At 42.6% G+C, this 21284-nt stretch overlaps 1 long non-coding RNA gene across 1 annotated transcript in view; it reads right to left on the bottom strand.

The window, feature by feature from the left end:
- The window catches only part of LOC309559416, a 69493-nt gene extending 48591 nt beyond the window's left edge, over positions 1 to 20902 (bottom strand). Inside the window, exon 1 of the long non-coding RNA XR_014225468.1 lies at positions 20892 to 20902. This is a non-coding gene — a long non-coding RNA (uncharacterized lncRNA). The remainder of the gene's footprint in view (positions 1 to 20891) is intronic.
- Positions 20903 to 21284: the final 382 nt, after the last annotated feature.

Below are 21284 nucleotides of genomic sequence, written 5' to 3'. Positions count from 1 at the left end.
CCCACTAAGCAAATGAATACTTCATCAGTAGAGCCAGCTTTAGTTTCTCTGTCCCTTGAATGCAGATTCTGGGGTCATAGAAGTGCAGGGTCTGGTTTTTGAGATGTAAAAGCATTAAAAAAAAAAAACTGGAAGGAACCGATAAACAAGCATAATTATTATACGTTTTAGTAATTATTAAATATCAATATTAAGTGCTTATGTGCTTTATATAATAACAGGTTCTCTTGCTAGAATGACTACATGAAAATGTTGTTAAAGCAGATGGCTGCTCTTGGGATTCTTTGACTGCCTTGTTGTACAACAAGAGAACAGGTAACTACAGTGAGATAATTGGGAGTGTGAAGGTCAGTCAAGCTGTTAAGGTGTTCCAAGCTAGAAAAAACAAATGTATTTTGTAATTAAGGATTTGAATGTGTAAATTCTTAGGTAAGGATTTAATTTATTATGTTTGGGAGGGTTCTACATGGTAACTGTCCAGGATTGGAGCTTAAAAGCCTCCGGTTTTGATTTAGAGGTCAAATCCTTGGTTCACCCTCCATGTCTAACGGATCTCTATACATGTACATTTCTCTACGTTCTATATTGTAATTTTACTGTGTAAATCTTTTCTTTTAAAAACATTTTCAAAATCTTCACCGTGCGCAGAAGAAGGTTGTTACTATTGTACCAAAATAAAAAATATGCAAAATAAGTGTGCAAAATGTGACAAATTTATTAAAGTGTTTGTTCACCAATGCCAAAAGTCTGCCAAGCAAAATAGGTGAGTTAGAAGCTCTGGTGCACAAGGAGAACTATAGTTACATAGTTTGTGAGGCTGAAAAAAGACATCAGTCCATCCAGTTCAACCTATGATGTGTTTGTGTTTGCTGTTAACCGCACATTGTATACCCCTGTATGTTGTGGTCTTTAAGGTGCCCATCTAATCGTTTTTTTAAACTATTGATGCTCCCTGCTAATACGACTGCTTGTGGAAGAGAATTCCACATCCTTAGTGCTCTGACAGTGAATAACCCCTTATGTATTTTAAGTTTAAACCGTTTTTCCTCTAGTTTTAATGAGTGGCCACGTGTCTTATTGTATTCCCTTTCTCTGAAAAGTTTGTTCCTTATGCTAGGGTCGCCAGTACAGTATTTGTACATTGATATCATATCCCCCTTCAATCGTCTCTTCTCCAGAGAGAATAGGTTCAGTGCTTGTAGTCTTTCCTCATAGCAGATGCCCTTCATTCCCCTAATTATTTTTGTTGCCCCTCTCTGGACTCTCTCCAGTTCCAGCACATCCTTCCTGAGGACCGGTGCCCAGAACTGGACAGCATACTCCAGATGTGGCCGGACCAGAGTCTTGTAGAGTGGGGGAATAATCTCTTTATTTCTGGAATGAATCCCCTTTTTTATACATGCTAGTATTCTGTTGGCTTTGCTTGCAGCGGCTTGGCATTGCATGCCACTGCCAAGCCTGTTGTCTACCAGTACCCCCAGGTCCTTTTCCATACTAGACTCACCCAGAGGTTCCCCCCCCCCCCCCCCCAGTGAGTAGCTTGCTTTCGTGTTTCTGACGCCCAAGTGCATTACTTTACATTTTTCAACATTAAACCTCATCTGCCCTGTAGTTGCCCACCCCATTATTTTGTTCAGATCCGCTTGTAAGGTTTAGAAGATATTGGCATGCTTAGTTTAGTATCATCCGCAAATACTGAGATTGTACTCGATATCCCCTCCTCTAGATCATTTATGAATAAATTAAACAGGATTGGCCCCAGGACAGAACCTTGGGGGACCCCACTTTCCACACCCGCCCAATCCAAGTACTCCCCAATAATCACCACCCTCTGGACTCTCCCCTGGAGCCAGTTCTCTATCCAGGTACTCACCCTATGGTCCATACCTACCTTCCTTAGTTTGTACAGTAAGCGTTTGTGGGGAACGGTGTCAAAGGCCTTATGATTAAATTGGTATTGCTGCATCTTGGCTTTATTCTTCACATGACTGGGCTATTAATATTCCTGGCTAAAATCTCTTTTGGAAAGACATAATTAAACAGAGGGGTGGTGGTGTCTGTCTCTATGTGAGAAGTGGTCTCAAAGTGAGTGTGAAAGAGGACCTAGTTGATGGAGAGTGTGATGAGTCTGAAGCAGTATGGATGGAAATGTACATGGGTGTGTGTAATACAAAGATTATCACTGGAGTTTTGTATAGACCTCCCAGTATTAATGAGGAGGTGGAGACTCAGCTCTTTGCACAGATAGAAAGGGCTGCAGGGGCTGGGACAGTGGTAATAATGGGGGATTTTAACTACTGTATTTGCCAGCGTATAATACGACAGGGTGTATAAGGCGACCCCCTAAGAAGACATAGGTTTTGGGCTATAAGACTACCCCCCTTCTGAGGCAGCCCAAATAAAAAGTATGTACCGTAACAGAGTATAAAATGTGAGGACTACTTATCGTGGTCCAAAACTAACATCCCTAATAATCTCTCAACCCGCTGGATGTGCGGTAATAATGTATATACCGTAGCGGAATATAAAATGCTTGGACTACTTTACATGGCCCAAAACTAACATCCCTAATGATCTCTCAACCCGCTGGATGTGCAGTAATAATGTATTTACCGTAGCGGAGTATAAAATGTGAGGACTACTTTATATGGCTCAAAATTTATGTCCCTACTACTCTTTCAACCTGCTGGATGTGCAGCAATAATGTATGTACCGTAGCGGAGTAAAATATGTGAGGACTACTGTACTTTACATGCCCCAAAAAGAACGTCCCTATTAATCTCTCAACGGGCTGGATGTGAGGTAATACTGTATGTACTGTAGCTTCGGCTACATACAGTATACCGCACTGAGCCAATCATGGTGAGCAATGTATTCTATTATTGAATACAAAGCCTGCTTAGACTAGCAGAGTCAGAGAGGCGGGCTGATGATGTTACTCTCTCTGACTCAGCCAATCCGAGCTGGCTTTGTATTTAATAATAGAATACATCACTCACCGTGATTAGCTCAGTGCGGTATACTGTATTTAGCCGAAGCTATGGTACATACAGTATTACCGCACACCCAGCATGTTGAGAGAATAATAGGGACGTTCCTTTTAGGCCATGTAAAGTTCTGTAGTCCTCACATTTTTTACTCCGCTACGGTACATACATTATTACCTCACATCCAGCGGGTTGAGAGATTAATAGGGACGTTCATTTTAGGCCATGTAAAGTAGTCCTCACATTTTGTACTCCGCATATAAGATGACCCCCCTATTTTTGGGGGATGTTTTTAAGGTTGAAAAGTCGTCTTATACGCCGGCATATACAGTACCTAGACATTGACTGGAGTAATGGCACTGCTGGAACAGTTAAAGGGCAACAATTTATAAAAAACCTATTACAATACAATTTTATGGTACAGTTTATGAGGCCCCGACTAGAAACGATGCTCTGTTGGACCTGATAATCTCAAACCCTGCAGAGCTTATTAATAATGTTTATATAAAAGAACATCTGGGTAGCAGTGACCATAATATGATTTAATTTAATGTTAGCTGTAAGTAACAACGCATACAGGAAATATAAAAACACTTAACTTTAAGAGAGCAAATTTTCCAAGGATGAGGGCTGCTCTCCAGGACTTAGACTGGAAAGGAATATTGGCATCGATGAACACAGAACAGAAATTGGAATTTTTCAAAAAGACTGTATTCAAACTCACTGCAAAGTATATTCCCATGGGCAATACGTTTAAAAGGCTAAAAAATAAACCTATGTGGCTCACGGAAAAAGTTAAAAAAGCTATAAATAATATAAGAAAAGATAAGATAAGAAAAGAACTTTGGAAAAATATAAAAATGAAGGAACACTATCTTTTTTTTAATTGTTATAAAGAATAAAACTGAATATGTAAAAAGGAGATCAAGGACAGAAAAATTCAAAACGAACGACAGATTGCAAAAGACAGCAGGACAAACCCCAAACAATTCTTCAAATATATTAAAAGTAAAAAGGTCAGGTCTGAGCATGTAGGCCCTTTAAAAAATAATCTGGAGTCGGTGACTGGGGACAAGTAGAAGGCAAATTTATTAAATATTTCTAGAGTGTGGTTCCTGCACTATCCTGGAAGGGTCAGCTTATCACCCTAATGCTGCATATACATTAACTGATACCAAATAAAACAGTTTCAATGTAATCTAATCTAGAAGGGGGTTGTACTGCGCTTCAGGGATTGCTTAACCAGAACCTCAAATGATCAATTTGCTATATATTCACTCTTATCTGGTCACAAATATTGATCTTGTGTGTGAAAATACTTCCTCCGTTACTAACCAATAAAACAGTCCTTTTATAATTTAAACACAGTAAGTAGTAGAATCAATCAAGTAATCTTTATATATCTTAAGGTGCTGATGTGACCATTTACACACATAAACCGTGAAGAGGGCTATTACCGTGCTTTGAAGTGTATCTATGCTTTTTTATTGGTTAGTAACGGAGGAAGAATTTTCACAAACAAGATCAATATTTGTGACCAGATAAGAGTGAATATAAAGCCGATTGATCATTTGAGTTTCTGGTTAAGCAATCCCTGAAGCGCAGTACAACCCCCTTCTAAATTTATTAAATACTTTCTTCAGCTCTGTGTATACAAAGGAGCATGGGGGAGCTCATGACCATAATGGGGGTGGTATTGACACAGCCCCAAATGATCCACAATGGCTCAAAGGTGATATGGTCCAGAAATATTTAGACAGAATAAAGGTGGATAAAGCACCTGGACCAGATGGCATCCACCCACACATCCTAAAAGAATTGAGTGCTGTAATTTCAAAGTCTTTGTTTCTAATTTTTAGGAACTCGTTAAGGACTGGAATAGTACCACTGGATTGGCGTAGGGCCAATGTGGTGCCTATATTTAAAAAGGAATCAAAGTCTTTGCCAAGTAACTATAGACCTGTTCGTTTAAAGAGGTTGTAAACTCATTAAACTTTTTTTTTTTTTTCCAACCTGAAAGAGAAACACATAATGAGCTAGTATGCATCGCATACTAGCTCATTATGAAATACTTACCTTAGAACGAGCCCCCGCCGTGCCGCCCGCTTACCTGTATGACGGGCGACATGTTCAGTAGCCCGTCTTCCGGGATCGCGGCATCCGGCCATCTGATTGGCCGGACCCGCGATTACGTCACTCCCGTGCAGGCGCGCGGGAGCCGACGGTCACGGCACGGGGCTCTGAAGGAACTGCACCAGCGACCGTTCCTTCAGAGCGCATGCGCCAGTGATGTCACTGGCTGCATCTAAGGTAAATATCTCCTAAACGGTACATGGAGGGTTTACTTCCTCTTTAACTTCTATAGTTGGGAAGTTACTGGTGAGTTTAATAAAAGACCACATAGATGAGTCCTTACTGGAAAGAAATATTTTAAGAAACAGACAGCATGGATTCATGAAAGGCAGAAGTTGTCAAACAAACCTGATGGACAAAGGGGTGGCTGTATATGTAGAATACTTGGATTTTGCAAAAGCGTTTGACAAAGTTCCCCACTCATGGCAAATGTGTAAGGTAAAGTCTACAGGCTTGGAAAGATCAGTTTGTAAATGGAAATAAAATTGGCTAAAAGATAGAATTCAGAGAGTAGAGGTTAATAATTCTCCAATGAGTCTCCATCTTACAAGCCGATCTCAATGCACAATGTTTCATTGGGCAACTATGTAGCAAATGAGGTTTAATGTTGATAAATGTAAAGTTATGCACTTGATGGCTAAGAATATGCATACATTATACATACTAGGGGGAGTAGAACTGGGGAAATCCATAGCGGAGAAGGATCTGGGTGCTCTGGTAGATCCTAAGCTTAATAATAGCATGCAATACCAAGCTGCGGTTTCCAAAGCAAGCAAAGTCCTTTCTTGTATTAACAGAGGCATGGACTCCAGAGAGAGAGATATAATTTTGCCCCTGTACAAATCATTGGTAAGACCTCATCTGGAATATGCAGTTCAGTTTTGGGCACCAGTTCTCAAAAAGGATATTGGGGAACTAGAGAAAGTGCAGAGAAGGGCAACCAAACTGATAATAGGAACTGAATGTTTTCTCTCTTGAGAAGAGGAGATTAAGGGGGGATATGAACAACATGTATAAATACATAAGGGGTCCATATAGTGAACTTGGTGTTGAGTTATTCACTTTAAGGTCAACACAGAGGACAAGGGGGCACTCTTTACATCTAGAGGAAAACAGATTTCATCTCGAAATACGGAAAGGTTTCTTCACCGTAAGAGCTGTGAAAATTTAGAATAGACTCCCTCCAGAGGTGGTTCTGGCTAGCTCACTAGTTTGCTTTAACCACTTTACCACCGGAGGATTTTGCTGTCTTACATCCAGGCCACTTTTTGCGATTCAGCACTGTGCGACTTTAACTGACAATTGCGCGGTCATGCGACACTGTACCCAAACAAAATGTATGTCCTTTTTTCCCCACAAACAGAGCTTTCTTTTGGTGGTATTTGATCGCGATTTTTACTTTTTGCGCTATAAACAAAAAAATAGGAAAATTTTGAAAAAATAACAATATTTTTCACATTTTTTTATATGAAATTCCCCCCCAAAAAATGTAAAAATCAAAATTTTTATAATTTTTCGCCAATTTGTTTTCTGCTACATATTTTTGGTAAAAAAATCGCAATAAGCGTATTTTGATTGGTTTGCGCAAAAGTTATTGCGTTTACTAACTAAGGGAAAGATTTCTGTCATTTTTGGTGTTTTTTGGTAATGGCGGTGATCTGCGATTTTTTTTGCGGGACTGCGACATTGCGGTGGACAGATTGAACCCTTGAATGACATTTTTGACACTTTTGGGGGTACCAGTAACATTACTACAGTAATCAGTGCTATAAATATGCACTGTTACTGTAAAAATGACATTGGCAGGGAAGGGGTTAATTTTATTGGAGAGGGAGGGGTTAATGTATGCCTGGTACTTACTGACATGTGTGGGGGGAGGGGACTGTGTGACACAGGGACAGATCGCAGGTTCAGCTATGCTGAACCCTGCAATCTGACCCTGTCTGTCACTTATGAGATCCGCCCGCTTTGTTTACACAAGCGGGCGGATCTCCAGACTCGATTCCCCGACGACCTCCCCTGGCCCGACTCCCGCTGTGTCTGAAAACAGGTCTACGTCGCTGGACGGGAACGAGCCACATTGCCGCAGTAGCAGCAATGTAAGCGGGGCTAAAGTGGTTAAAAAAGGCCTGGATTCCTTCCTATGTGGACATAATATAAATGGGTACTAATATTTATAGGTAACGTTGATTCAGGGAATATCTGATTTCCTTTCGGGGGATCAGGAAGGAATTTATTTCCCCTGCTGTAGCAAACTGGATCATGCTTTGCTGGAGTCTTTCACCTTCCTCTGGATCGACTGCGGGTATAGGATTGTGTATATATGGGATTGTATGGTTGGGTTTTCTTTACTGTTTTTTGTTTTTTTATTGGTTGAACCAGATGGACTTGTGTCTTTTTTCAACCTGACTATGTAACTATGTTGATTGATAATCCTGAATTCTTGTCAAAGCATGTTTTGAGGTAGGTAGAGTGAAAATGTTGGTAAGGCTGAGCTATGTTTTCTACCTGTTATTTGTAGGATGACATAGGACATAGGGTCCATGGAAATAATACCCTAAAGGGACACTATAATGGTTTTTAATTCGTTTTATTTTACATATATTTTTTTTAAAGTGTAGAAGTTAAAGAATTTATTCTTGGCATCATGTTTTATTTGCAGGAAATAGTTGTTTATTTATTTATTTATTTTACAAAAATATTACTGGGTAATTTGTTTGAAATGCATGAGGGCTTTCTAATGGAAAAGCCCTTCACTAGTATTCTAAGTGCCGGTTCACACTTGTGCGATGCGGGAACGCTGCGAATATGCAGCCTGTTCCCGCATCGCATCCGCACCTCTGGCAGTTCACACTGCCATATGCGATACGCAGGGGGTGTCAATTAAATGTTAACGACACCCCCAGTTTGATCGCATATCGCAGTGCGATCTGACAGTACGCACAGAATCGGATCGCACAAGTGTGAACCACTGTGCGATCCGATTCTGAGGCGGCTCAAAAAATGCCTCATGTGCGTGTTTGGTGCGGATGCGCTGCAAATTCAGCCATACAAAGTGTATGGCTGAACTCGCGTCCGCACATGAGATCGCATGTACTGAAGGAGCAGTGCGCTCCGAATGACATGCGATCAGCGCATCCGCGCTAATGTGAACCGGCTCTAAATTTCAATAAACTGTGTTATAATGAATATATTGAAACAACTTTTCAAGGGCAGCTCAACAGTCCATACCCACCTCAAACTAAGGGCTTGTGTTGGTAGGCTTTGGGCTTAGGTTAATGGGCAATTGTAGTGTGCTTCACAGAGGAGCCTGCATTTGGAATCAGTTTGAGATGCTTCTTACACTATTTTGAGTACCTCTGGGATACCTCAGAGAGCCCTAGGCACTTGGTTCCCTGCTAGACCAGGACTAAAACCCTTCACAATTTGTCACCTGCCCAGCTTGGTCTTTCATGTGCATCTGCAGTCCAGTCAATATATTTATTCCAGAAGTCTGATCTGACACTGGTAATGTTTGTTGTGCGGGCAACTAGTGCTGAGAATTTGTGTGCATAGTATAATACGTAAAAGTGTCTCCTACATTAAATTACCTCATAACCTTAAACCCTTTCCTACTTAAACCCTTAACCGACCCCTAAATTGTAATTTTAACTCTAAACCTTTCCCCATCACTTAACACCTGAAGAGAGGCCTTAACCGGTAACCCCTAATTCTAATGCTTAACCTAACTTTTAAGTTAGACTAACACACTAATATAATTCATAAATGGAGCACTAGCCTTCATCTGCTGTAAAGTCACCTCATCTCACCTTATGCTAACTGTCTCTAAACTGATAGCAAGCAGGGAGAACTGACCCACCGATTTTGAACACCAGGTGGTCACAGACAGACGGTGATGGCACAGCTTACCTTTTTTAAGATGACCAAGCTGACCCCAATTTGGGAGAGGCTGTTACCTAGAAAGGAACTTAGAAACAACTTGAGTATTGAATGCTAATAGTGTAGGATGACAAGCCGACATGATAGGAAAGTAAACCCCTCACATGTCCTTCATTTAAGAGAGCTCTGTCTTACTAACCAAGGACATGCTTAACTGATTGGTAAAATTACAGATGCAAGTAGGTATTCATCTTTATAACACAGTGAACCTTCTAAGTACATTAATTCCAGGTCTTAGTTAGTAACATTGCCAGAGAGCAGACCTTGTGGTGCCTGAAAGTATCATTGATGGTTCTCTAAATAAATGACGTGTGTTTGGAAGTCTTTGAATCTTTAACACAGGCTGTGTTGGGGTCTTATCTTATGATATGGCAACATGCATGGCTTTTCGTTTTCATAGTAGAACATACCTGCCTTTGGATTGGGCAATCAGGGATGCTTAGTTTATTTGGAGCAATTGTAGTGCGCTTCAAGGAGGACTCAGCATGCATTTGGAATCAGTTTGAGGTGCTTTTTAGACCTGGGGTCCCCAACGCCCAGGACGCAGACCAGTGCTGGTCCATGGCCTCTTTGCAAGGCTGCACTGTAAGAGGTGCAGAGGGCGAGCAGAGAGATGACATCATCTTTTCTCACCCGCCGTGCATCACCGCTGATTCGCCTTCACAGCCGGGCCAAAAAGGCTGCTCTATCAGGGGTGTGGCAAACGAGCAGAGAGATTACATCATCGCTCCTTCCTGTCCCTGTTCCGCCCTCAGGGTACCATAGCACTGGAATGAGGCTGAGAGAAGAGTCTTTCAGGCAAGTGGCAAGTTGCATTTGGTGGCAAGGGACAGCTGCATCTGGAGGCAAATGACAAGCTGCATCTAGTGGCAAGTGACATGTTGCATCTGGTGGCAAGTGACACGCTGCATTTGGTGGCAGGTGACCTGGCAAGTGACAAGTTGCATCCAGTGGCAGGCGACATGGCAAGTGACGAGCTGCATCTGGTAGCAAGTGACAAGTTGCATCTGGTGGCAGGCGACATGGCAAGTGAAAAGCTACACCTGGTGGAAGGTGGCAGGCTGCATCTGGTGGCAGGTGACATGCCAAATGACAAGCTGCATCTGGTCACAGGTGACATGGCAAGCGACAAGCTGCATCTAGTGGTATGTGGCAAGCTGCATCTGGTGGCAGGTGACACGGCAAGTGAGAAGCTGCATCTGGTGGCAGGTGACAAGCTGCATCTGGTGACAGGTGACGGTGGTAAGTGACAAGCTGCATCTGGTCACAGGTGACGTGGCAAGCTACAAGCTGCATCTAGTGGTATGTGGCAAGCTGCATCTGGTGGCAGGTGACACGGCAAGTGACAAGCTGCATCTGGTGGCAGGGGACAAGCTGCATCTGGTGACAGGTGACGGTGGTAAGTGACAAGCCGCATTTGGTGACAGGTGACGTGGCAAGTGAAAAGCTGCATCTGATGGAAGGCAACGTGGCAAGTGACAAGCTGCATCTGGTGACAGGCGACTTTGGCAAGTGACAAGCTTCATCTGGTGGAAGGCAACGTGGTGGGTGACAAGCTGCATCTGGTGACAGGGGAAGTGGCAAGTGACAAGCTGCATCTGGTGGCAAGCGATGGTGGCAAGTGACACACTCAGGGCTCCCACTGATTCTGCATTATGGTGAGTAGAACTATTTCATTTTATATTACAATGTAATAATAGAAACAATGCAAAGTCTAACAGTATAGGTCACTAAATGATACCATTGATGGATTTTTATCTAATAGGTAAGTTGCTGCTGCCTTTGCTAGTAGAAGGTAGGATGCATGCATTTCCTTCCCCAAAGTCATTTGGTTCTATCCTAAAGACAAACGTTTTCTACGAGGAACAAAATTCACTGAGCATAGACTTTGCAAAGCATAGACTTTGCATAGAGCTCACCACCTACTGGCTGCAAGCTGAAAATGGTAAATATCTATATGCAACATTTCATATTTACCTGATAAAAATACATTTTAAAACATTTATTCTGTACACAATAGATAAAAAAAAGTAATAGAGATTTCCTTTTAGGGTACTCTGCTGGTTGTTAATCCAACTTGATGAGAGTTTGTAATTACGAGAGGTGCAGAAGATGCAACTGTGACTTGTTAGCTGAGAGCCATGAGACTTAAGGCAGTTCCCTGACTTAGAACTTCCACTGTGTGCAGTAAGAAAGTGCAGCGTTCCTCTGAAAAGCAACTTGTCCCATGTCACTGCACCCTTACTGTATGTGTTTGCATTAGGAGGGACATGCTGAGCCTGCGCTTACTCCACCAGTCCAGAGTACTTCTGTTACCTCACTCCTAGTAACAGAAATGGGATCCCGCTGAGCACCTAGCGCGGACCTCATGCATGCACTCACTTAAATTTTTCCTTCCCGTACCGCATGACCATGCTATAGATCTCCGTAACGCGGGTTCATTTTATCAGGTACCACGCCATGCTTGTAACATGTTCCTTCACTTGGTTATCCATTGTAACTAAACTCCTCCTCTTGTCCTTGCCAAGTTAACCCTCTTTAGGAGTGTTACTCCATACCCTATAATGCAAATACAGACCCAAGTTCTTTGGAATACACACACCCCTCTGAATAACTTTAGATCAAGTTTAGGCGGTTATTGCAACTTTACTGTTAAAATGCAGCATGACAGTACATAACAAATAATGTCCTTTCCCTATTCCTAACTAAGACAACATAGTGGCCTAGGCATACCTCCGTGAGGTGAGAATTCATAATGTCCATGGCTTGGGTGCTGTCCATGATCCCCTGTTTTATGCTCTGCAGTCCACCTATCCCCACGTTAAGTTCTCTGATCTAGCCGCCCTGCGATTTTGGCTGCCCCCCTTACTTATATAACAGATTTGCCTGCCAAAACCAAAAGCCTGGGAACTGAGCCAAACATGTTTAACCCTTATCCCAGCCTGGGCCGGCTGCTGGAAAACTAACTACACATACATTTCCAATCTGCCTACATGTACAGTGAAAGGTTGGCCACAGACTCATGAGTGAGAGATGGCTCACAAGATGGATTTTAAAAATATTTTTATTTAGTTTTTATGCTTGCAATCTAGCACTTTAATATTCTTTTCATTTGCACTCACGAGATTGAAGATTTTTTCATTTACCACCTCCTTTATCGCATTTATTGTGCTTTAGTTGCTCTAGTTGCTCAGCTGTGTTCATGAGATTTTGGACATAATTATTTATTCTCCTGTATCCTGTTAACTGTGTACTTCTGGCACTTTATATATATTTAACCCTATTTCTTTCACCTTCATACACGTAGTATTTATCACTAGTGCACTGCATTTTATTACTTCATCCACTATACATGCTGAATATTATCTTTTAATTTTTTTGAATAGCGCAACACCACTTTTTCTTTATTTGTCTGCCCCATGTGGCATTAGGGATTTGTCATTTTTGGTGTTTGCAGCTGTTCCCCTGAGATTACTCTGTAAAGTGTGATAGCGTGTGGGTACCCTACCCCCCCCCCCCCCAATTCTTTACTATGGATAGTGGTTTAACTCACAAGCATCTAGCAAAAACGAAATCATCTGTTTATTCTTTGACAGAGATCACTGAAAACCTTCACAGATAATCTTCTAAAATGTTCACATGTAGGAAGTGTTTTATTGGGATTGTTGGCAACAGGTAAGCTGTAAATCTGTAAATCTGCCACAGGCATCATGACTCAGCCACTTCTGATCAGGGTGAATCATACATTGTCTGGTCTTGTAAACACACATACCATTCGATGTAGGGAAGAGTGAAATAGAATTGTGCATATCATACAGTGAACATCTTTGAATAGCACAATGACAATGTGTGCAATAGTTTATTACCAGCCAAAAGAAACCACTTCCTTGCTTAATGGAACCGCTAATTAACAACTTACCGCTGCATATTCAGTTAATATAAACTCTACTCAGGATCTGCTTAGCCTTTTATGTGCACGTATGCTTTCAAGTCGATATATTTGTTCCAGAAGTCTGGTCTGACACTAGTAATGTTTGGGCTGGTGGCAGCTAGCATGGAGAACTTGTGTGCATAGTATAAAATGTAAAAAGTGTCATTAAGCTTCCTCCTAATCTTAAAACCTTTCCTACTTAAGCACTTAACTGACCACTAAAGTGTAACTTTAACTCTAACCCTCTCCCCAACACCTAACACCTAAAGTGAGGCCTTAACAGTTAAACCCTAATTTGAATACTTAACCTAACCCTTAAGTAAGACTAGCACACTAATACAACCCCTAGCACTCGCCCTTTTCTGCTGCATACTCACCTCACCCTATGCTAACTGCCTCTACACTGATAGCAAGCAGCAAAACCTGACCCACCTATCTGGAACACCAGGCGGTCAAAGAGGGAAGGTGATGGCACAGCTTGCATTTTTAAGGTGACCATGCTCACTCCAATTGAGAAGAAGGTGTTACCTTGAAAGGAACTTAAGAACAACTTGACTACTGAATGCCAATAGTGTGGGGTGATAAGCTGACATGATAGGAAAGTAAACCCCTTACATGTCATTCATTTAAGAGAGTTCTGTCTTACTAACCAAGGACATGCTTAATTGATTGGTTAAATTACAAAAATACGCAAGTACCGTAAGTATTCCTTTTTATAACATAGTGAACCTTCTCAGTAAATTTGTTTGTCCAGGTTAGTAATATTGCCAGAGAGCAGACCTTGTGGTGCCTGCAAGTATCATTGGTGGTATTCTAAATAAATTATGTGTGCTCAGGAAGTCTTTAAATCTTGAGCACAGGCTGTGTTGGGGCCCCTTCTTACGATATGGCAACATGCATGGCTTTCCAGATTCATAGTAGAATATACCTGCCTTCGGATTGAGCAATCAGGGACGCTTAGTTTGAACAATTGTAGTGTGTTTCAAGGGGGACTCAGCTTGCAGTTGGAATCAGTTTGAGATGCTTTTTAGACCGTTTAGAGTACCTCTGACATGCATATGTACTCTTTTAAAATTGCATCAACCAGTATAATGCTGCTTTTGTATTCCCAATATTTATATGCAAAGAGAAGCAGTTTTTTGACACAAACAAAAGACACTGAGCACAGGCACTTAAACAAGAATTCAGTATAACAGCATAAGGCACTAGATGATACAGTTTATGGATTTTGTTAATCTAATAGGTAAGATGCCTATCTTACCTATTACTGCCTTAGAAGGTAGAATGGGTGTACTTCCTTCCCCAAAGTCATTTGGCTCTATTTTAAATACAAATGGTTTCCTATGAGGAAGAAAATTCACTGAGCATAGACTTTGCACAGAGTTTACCACCTACTGGCTGCAAGCTGAAAAATGTGAAATATCTATATGCAATAATTCATGCTAGGGATGAGCTTTATATTCGAGTCAAACATAAGTTTGGCTCGAACATCAGCTGTTCGTGTGTTTTCTGAACACATGAACAAATGGGGCACTCAGCAGTTAGTTCGCCTGCCAATGAGCGCCCCATAATGCACTGCGCTGTTGTAGTGCATTGATTGCTGATGATTGGCCAAAGCTTGCACCTGAACTGTATCCTTTGGCCAATCACAGCACAATGTCCTGCCAGAGCCATGATTGGAAAAAGGCAGGGTGCCTTTAGCCAATCATGGCTCAGGGGCTAAGTCCACTCCCCACACTATATAAGGCTGCTGCTTACACCCCAGCCATGTATAGTGTGTTATAATAGAGATTAGGCAGGTAGTTAGTGGATAGTGTGTTGAGTTAGTTTAGTGAAGTCAGTGTAGTGTACAGGCATACCCCACTTTTAAAATGTATAGATATGTTGTAGGCCTGGGTCCCCTCTCGGTGCTCTCCAAGGTTTGTGTCCCTGTCACTTATAGTTCGTGAGCAGTGCCATGCCAAGCTGACCAAGATTTCCCATAGACGCCAATGTTAAAGACAGGGAGCAATGCCATGTCAAGCTGTCCAATATTTCCCATAGACGTCATTGACAGGGAGCAGTGCCATGCCAAGCTAACCAATATTTCCCACAGATCCCAATGAGCACTGAAAGATGAAAATTGGTCTGGGCAGGAAGGGGGTTAAAGTGCCCTGTATTTAAGTGGTTAAGGGAAACCCTATGACAGAATTAAAAAAGAAAAAAAAAACGACATGCCCCCCCCCCCCCCAAAATCTTTACCAGGCCCTTTTGGTCTGGTATAGATTTTAAGGGAATTTTTTTTTTTTAAATGGCATGGGGTCTCCCCCAAAATCCATACCAGGCCCTTTGGTATTAAATTATGTGAATGGGTATCAGGTACATCATACTCCTACCCATTCACCAAAAAAGTGTAAAAATAGGAAAAACCACAGAACACAGCTTTTGACAAGTCCTTTATTAAAAAGAAAAAAAAAATAGTGTCCCTCGATGTAAAGATGCCCGCCGACCTGAAAAACAGAAAAAAATGTAAAAAACGCTTCGCATCTTTTGAGGCATCCCGCCGTATGCCGTTCTTCGCGTGATGTCAGAGGGGGGCGTTGCCACCAGGTGACGTAACCCGGTGGCCCTGCCCCTTGCCTATAAAACAGCTGTCAGAGCTGAAGAATGGCGGTCGTCGTGATTGATAATAGATTTACATCGAGGGACACTACTTTTTTTTTTCTTTTTAATAAAGGACTTGTCAAAAACTGTGTTCTGTGTTTTTTCCTTTTTTACACTTTTTTGGTGAATGGATAGGGGTATAATGTACCCGATACCTGCTCACATAGGGGGGCGGGATCTGGGGGCCTGCTTGTTAAAGGGGGGCTTCCAGATCCTGATAACCCCCCACCCGCAGACCCCCACAACCACAGCCCAGGGTTTTCGGGCAGAGGCCCTTGTCCCCATCAACATGGTCAAGGTGCTTTGGGGGGGGGCACAACACCGTTTTTTTTTTTTAAATGTTGGCATTAAAAATCCATAACAGCCCCGATGGGCCTGGTATGGACTGGGGGGAGGACACAACGCCGTTTTTTTCATGTATTTTTATCTGTATTGCCAGGAGCCGACAATACATTACAGCCGTGAGGAAGTTTAAATGACATTTTTTCCTTTAGAAATGTCAGTATTTCTGCAGCTGGCTACATAAATCGTACAGATGCGCTACTTTACAGGCACATTAACCACTTGACCTCTGCTCACATTGCTGCTTTTCAGTCACAGCGGGAGTCAGGCCAGGAGAGGAGCGGCGGTGCTGCTCTTCCCCGATCGTCAGGGAATCGAGTGTGGAGATCCACCCGCTTGTGTAAACAGAGCGGGCGGATCTCCTAAGTGACAGGCAGGGACAGATAGCATGGTTCAGCATAGCTGAACATGCGATCTGTCCCTGACTCACTCAGTCACCTCCCCCCACACACGTTAGTAAGCACCAGGCATACAATAACCCCTCCCTCTCCAATAAAATTAACCCCTTCCCTGCCAGTGTCATTTTTACAGTAACAGTGCATATATATAGCACTGATTACTGCAGTAATGTCACTGGTACCCCCAAAAGTGTCAAAAATGTCAGTCAAGGGTCCGATCTGTCTGCCGCGAAATGTCGCAGTCCCGCAAAAAAAATCTCAGATCGCCGCCATTACTCGTTAAAAAAAAAAACACCAAAAATGACAGAAATCTTTCCCTTAGTTAGTAAACGCAATAACTTTTGCGCAAACCAATCAAAATACGCTTATTGTGATTTTTTTTACCAAACATAGGTAGCAGAAAACAAATTGGCTAAAAATTTAAAAAAAATTTGATTTTTACATTTTTTTGGGGGGGAATTTCATATAAAAAAATTTTAAAAATATTGTTATTTTTTCGAAATAAACGCTCTTTTTTTGTTTATAGCGCAAAAAGTAAAAATCGCACAGGTGATCAAATACCACCAAAAGAAAGCTCTGTTTGTGGGAAAAAGTACGTAAATTTCGTTTGGGTACGGCGTCGCACGACCGTGCAATTGTCAGTTAAAGTCGCACAGCGCCGAATCGCAAAAAGTGGCCTGGACGTAAGACAGCAAAATCCTCCGGTGGTAAAGTGGTTAAGAAGACCCCCCAGACACGATATTTAAAGGAATTTTTCATTTTTATTGTTTCACTTTAAGCATCATTAATATTATTGCTCCTGTAAAAACAATTGTTTTACATTTTTTTGCATTGATACATGTCCCCCAGGGCAGTACCCGGGTCCCCATACACTTTATGGCAATAACTTGCATCTAAGCCTTTAAAATTAGAACTTTAGATTTTTCATGTTCGTGTCCCATAAACTATAATAGAATTTGCATGTTCGCTAGAACGTTTTTCCTGTTCAAGATGTTCTGGTGCAAACCGTACAGGGGGTGTTTGGCCAATCACTAATTCATAGTTTTTTTTTTTTTTTAAAGCCCGTAGCGTGTGAAACACACTCAAAAGACTTCACCCGGTGCAAAAAAGTGCACACACACACAAACGTGAGAAACACAAAAACTGCACAGGGTGTGCGAAAATGGTCTGGCCTCCGAAGAGGTTGGACCTATACCTTGATCCCCCGGGGCGCAAGACTCCTGACAGGGACTGAGGTACTTCCTATGGTTTGCCTGGCCGAGACCTGGCAAACCCCGTTCTCCAGGGGGACTGCTGAAACAGCCCACCCCAAGTACTGGGTGAGGCTCCCCCGAAGGGAGACCCCATGAGAGAGGGCGAACTAAGCCAGAAGGCCATGTCCACCCCCTCCCAAGACTTTCAAGGTAGGCCCAGAGACCCACACCGTACTCATCGTGCAGGAAAAAAAGGTGATAGTGAAGTGACAAACACTACAAAGAAAAAGCACACACAAACAAAAATGGTGGGGAAGGGGAAGTGGAGAGGTGAATTAGTGCCCTTGTGTAGAATACAAAGGCAGGCCTTCCGGCCAGAATAAGAAATTCCTCTGGTCGAAGCCAAAAGGCCTTGCCCAAGAGGCAGGTGCTGAAAAAGTGTGTAGGTGCAGCGACCATGGTGCCGAAAAACTCAAGGCAAGCTGCCCCTCACCAGTGAGAATTAAGGCACCCCTGGGCTGCCACCCCAGGGGCACATACACTACGGGCTTTTTCTATCTCGGCCCAAAGGCCAGACCCAGTGTAGCCCTATCCCACCAGGAGGCATCAGAACTTTAGACAGCTTAGGGTGAACCTACCTTCAACTGGGGACAAGCCTTTTGCAAGGCCAGATTCAACCCAGGAGGAAAGGCTCTCCCACCGCCATCCGCCGTTCCTTACCAATCACATCCTGGAGCAGTACTAACTGGCCACGGAACCAATCCAGTTTTCTCGCTCCCTTCAAACTGGTAGGGGCGGACCCATTCAAATCAGGAAGGCAATGGAACCATCCGGCTTTCTCTGGTGTGGCTTACTTCCCGGTCCTCCGATAGTTCCAGAGCGCCCCGGTTCATTTCGGCCCCCACCGATACTAACCATCAGGTTCCATACCAACTGATGAGAACAGATACTACACTTGATCTTAGCCAAAAGGCCAAGAAGCCGCTTGTCACTGTGATCAAAAACAAACATTGATTTGACCCCACTAAAGAATAGAAAATCGAACAAACGTTCTTAAAAGGAAAATCTTTGATCCAAATTCTACTGGTGTATTGCCAGCTTTAACCATAAAGGCCCGTACACACGTACCGATGGTCGGCATACAAATGTTCCTCTTTTCTCCCCGGGATGTCGGTGTCTGTTGAAAAGTGCAAAGACAGCACAAGGACAGCACAAGAATTTTGTCTGCAGACTTCAGCTGACTGCAGAAGTGATGTCATGTAATGGTTAACTTTCCCTGTGTTTTTAATTTTCTGAGCATGCCCAGTCTTGCAAATCTGCGGTCTGTCGGCCGAATTCTGTACTGACAGGCGAACAATCGTCCGTTCTGGTGTCGGCATACAAAAATTTTCATGTTTGCACGAAAGACTTTTGTCCGCGGATTGTGCGCAGACATCTGTCGGAGGCACCATACTAACACGCGTACAATTGGCAGATCTTTCGTCCGCCGACGTTTGTATGCCGACGATCGGTACGTGTGTACGGGCCTTTACTGTTTGTTTATGCTGTGTACACACAATGCAAGGTTGACCACAGACTGCCTTGTAATTAAAAGTAGTGCTTTAGATTTAGAGCATTGCTTGAAACTATTAAGCCTATAAAGCCAAGAAAGGGACACGGACAGACGTAAAACTATGGCTGAAAATTTAACCCTTCCTTACTGGATCTAACTGAAAATAAAAGTTTTGGATAAAGTGTATCTCACCGGTCAGAAGACTAGGAGACATTATTTTGTTTCAGCATTTCCAAAAATACATTTCTGCTACAAACCAGAGGCTTTCCGAAGTATTATTTTGTTTCAGAATTTCCAAAAAGTATTTCCAACAGATTACAATGACAGCTAATGACTTTTGTAGTTTGCTCAATATTCATTGTTTGAGAACCAATAAATCATAAAACTCTTCTGTGATATTGTTTGACAGTAATACCACATCGGCTGGGTTTGTTTGTTATTCTTGAAAACATTTTATCACTCATTTGAGTGACTTCTTTAGTTCAATCAATGGTAGAGAATTTCTTAACATTTTCTATCACTGATAGAACTGAAAGAGCCACTCACAAAAGCACAGGAATGTTTTCAAGAATAATCAACAATATCCTCTGATTCTGGCTTGAAGTTTAATCCATCTAAAGGTGACATTAGTAAACATAAAATGCAGCTGAGCCACCTCTAGGATCCAACTTCCTTCAAGACCCCATAATCACAGACCTGCAGCTCTACAAATCCCCCACCCACATACCAATGAGAGGTGCTTGCCTCCTTGCTGACCTATTCAATCCAGACTGGGAAACCTAATAGGGCACTCATCGCCTCACAATAACTTTTTTTGATTGATTGATATAATTGCAAGCCAATTACAAACCAAAATAATGGTTTAACTTACCAGCATTTACTAAAAAATAAAAACGTTTTTTTTATCCTATGATACAGTTCACTAAAAACCTTCACAGATAGTCTTCTAAAATGTTCACGTGTAGGAAGTTTTTTACTGGCGATTTTTGCGGTTTGCAACGGGTAAGCTGCAAATCTGCCACAGGCTTTATTACTCAGGGCGAATCATCCATTGTCTGGTCTTGTAGCATAGCATTTAGTGCAGGAAAGAGTGAAATAGAATTGTGTATACTATGTAGTGAAAATCTTTCTATAGCACAGTGGCAACCTGTGCAATAGTTTATTACCAACCGAAACAATCCTTTTCCTTAGCCAATGTTTAAAGGAACTACTAATAAACAACTTATCGCTGCATAATCCACAAACTACTCAAATCTGTCCTCTAGGACTCAGTTATTCCCAACCTGCACACTGCCATATAGCCTTTTTTTCTTTAACCACTTGCCGACCGCCGCACGACTATCTACGTCGGCAGTCAGCCCCGGCCAGGCAAAGTGACGTAGATCTACGTCTGCACTTCCTGCCGGTCCGGTGTGCGCTACCGCGCCCCCCCCCGCCGCCGCCGATGGCTTGATTAGGTTCAGAACCGATCAGTCATCAGGTCCAGGCCAATGATTTTTGGCCTGGACCCGTTGATCGGTTCTGCCCAATCAGATTCTGTGCTGAGCCTGTGTAATGTAAACACAGGCTCAGAAAAGATGTGCCCTCCTCTCCCATGATCCTTTTTGGATCCAGCGTGAGAGGAGAGCACATGTAACTGTAAGTACTGCATCAAGCACATACCTTTACACTTAGATAGGCACATTTAACCCCCGATCGCCCCCCCCCCAGTTAACCCCTACACCCCCTGTCACAATACACACTGTATACAGCATATAGCATTTTCCTATATACCTGTATAAGTGTGATTTGTGACCAGGTGTAGCCCTTGCGACCCCCCCTTTTTCACTTAAAATACCCGCCACCCCCCCAATAAAGATTTAACCCCCTGATTCCCTCTGATCCCCCCCTGATCACCCCCAGTTAATCCCTCCCCCCCTGTCACATTGCACACTAATACAAACGTAATATACTGTTTTTCTGTATTTTGTATTAGTGTGTTTGTATCCTGAATTAGCTCTAGCAAGTTAGTTTCTGTCCCAAGGAGGTTTAGGGTCCCTGCCACCCCCCCCCCATAAAGATTTCACCCCTGATCCCCGCTGATCACCCCTACACCCCCTGTCACAACACACACTCTATACAGTATATAGCATTTTCTATATATCCGTATAAGTGTGACTTGTGACC

This window comes from Pelophylax lessonae (genome assembly GCF_965119305.1).
Source record: "Pelophylax lessonae genome assembly, chromosome: 7".
NCBI classification, from domain to species: Eukaryota; Metazoa; Chordata; class Amphibia; order Anura; family Ranidae; genus Pelophylax; species Pelophylax lessonae.
Note: the sequence above shows the minus strand (reverse complement) of the source record. Positions and strands in the feature narration are given on the sequence as shown.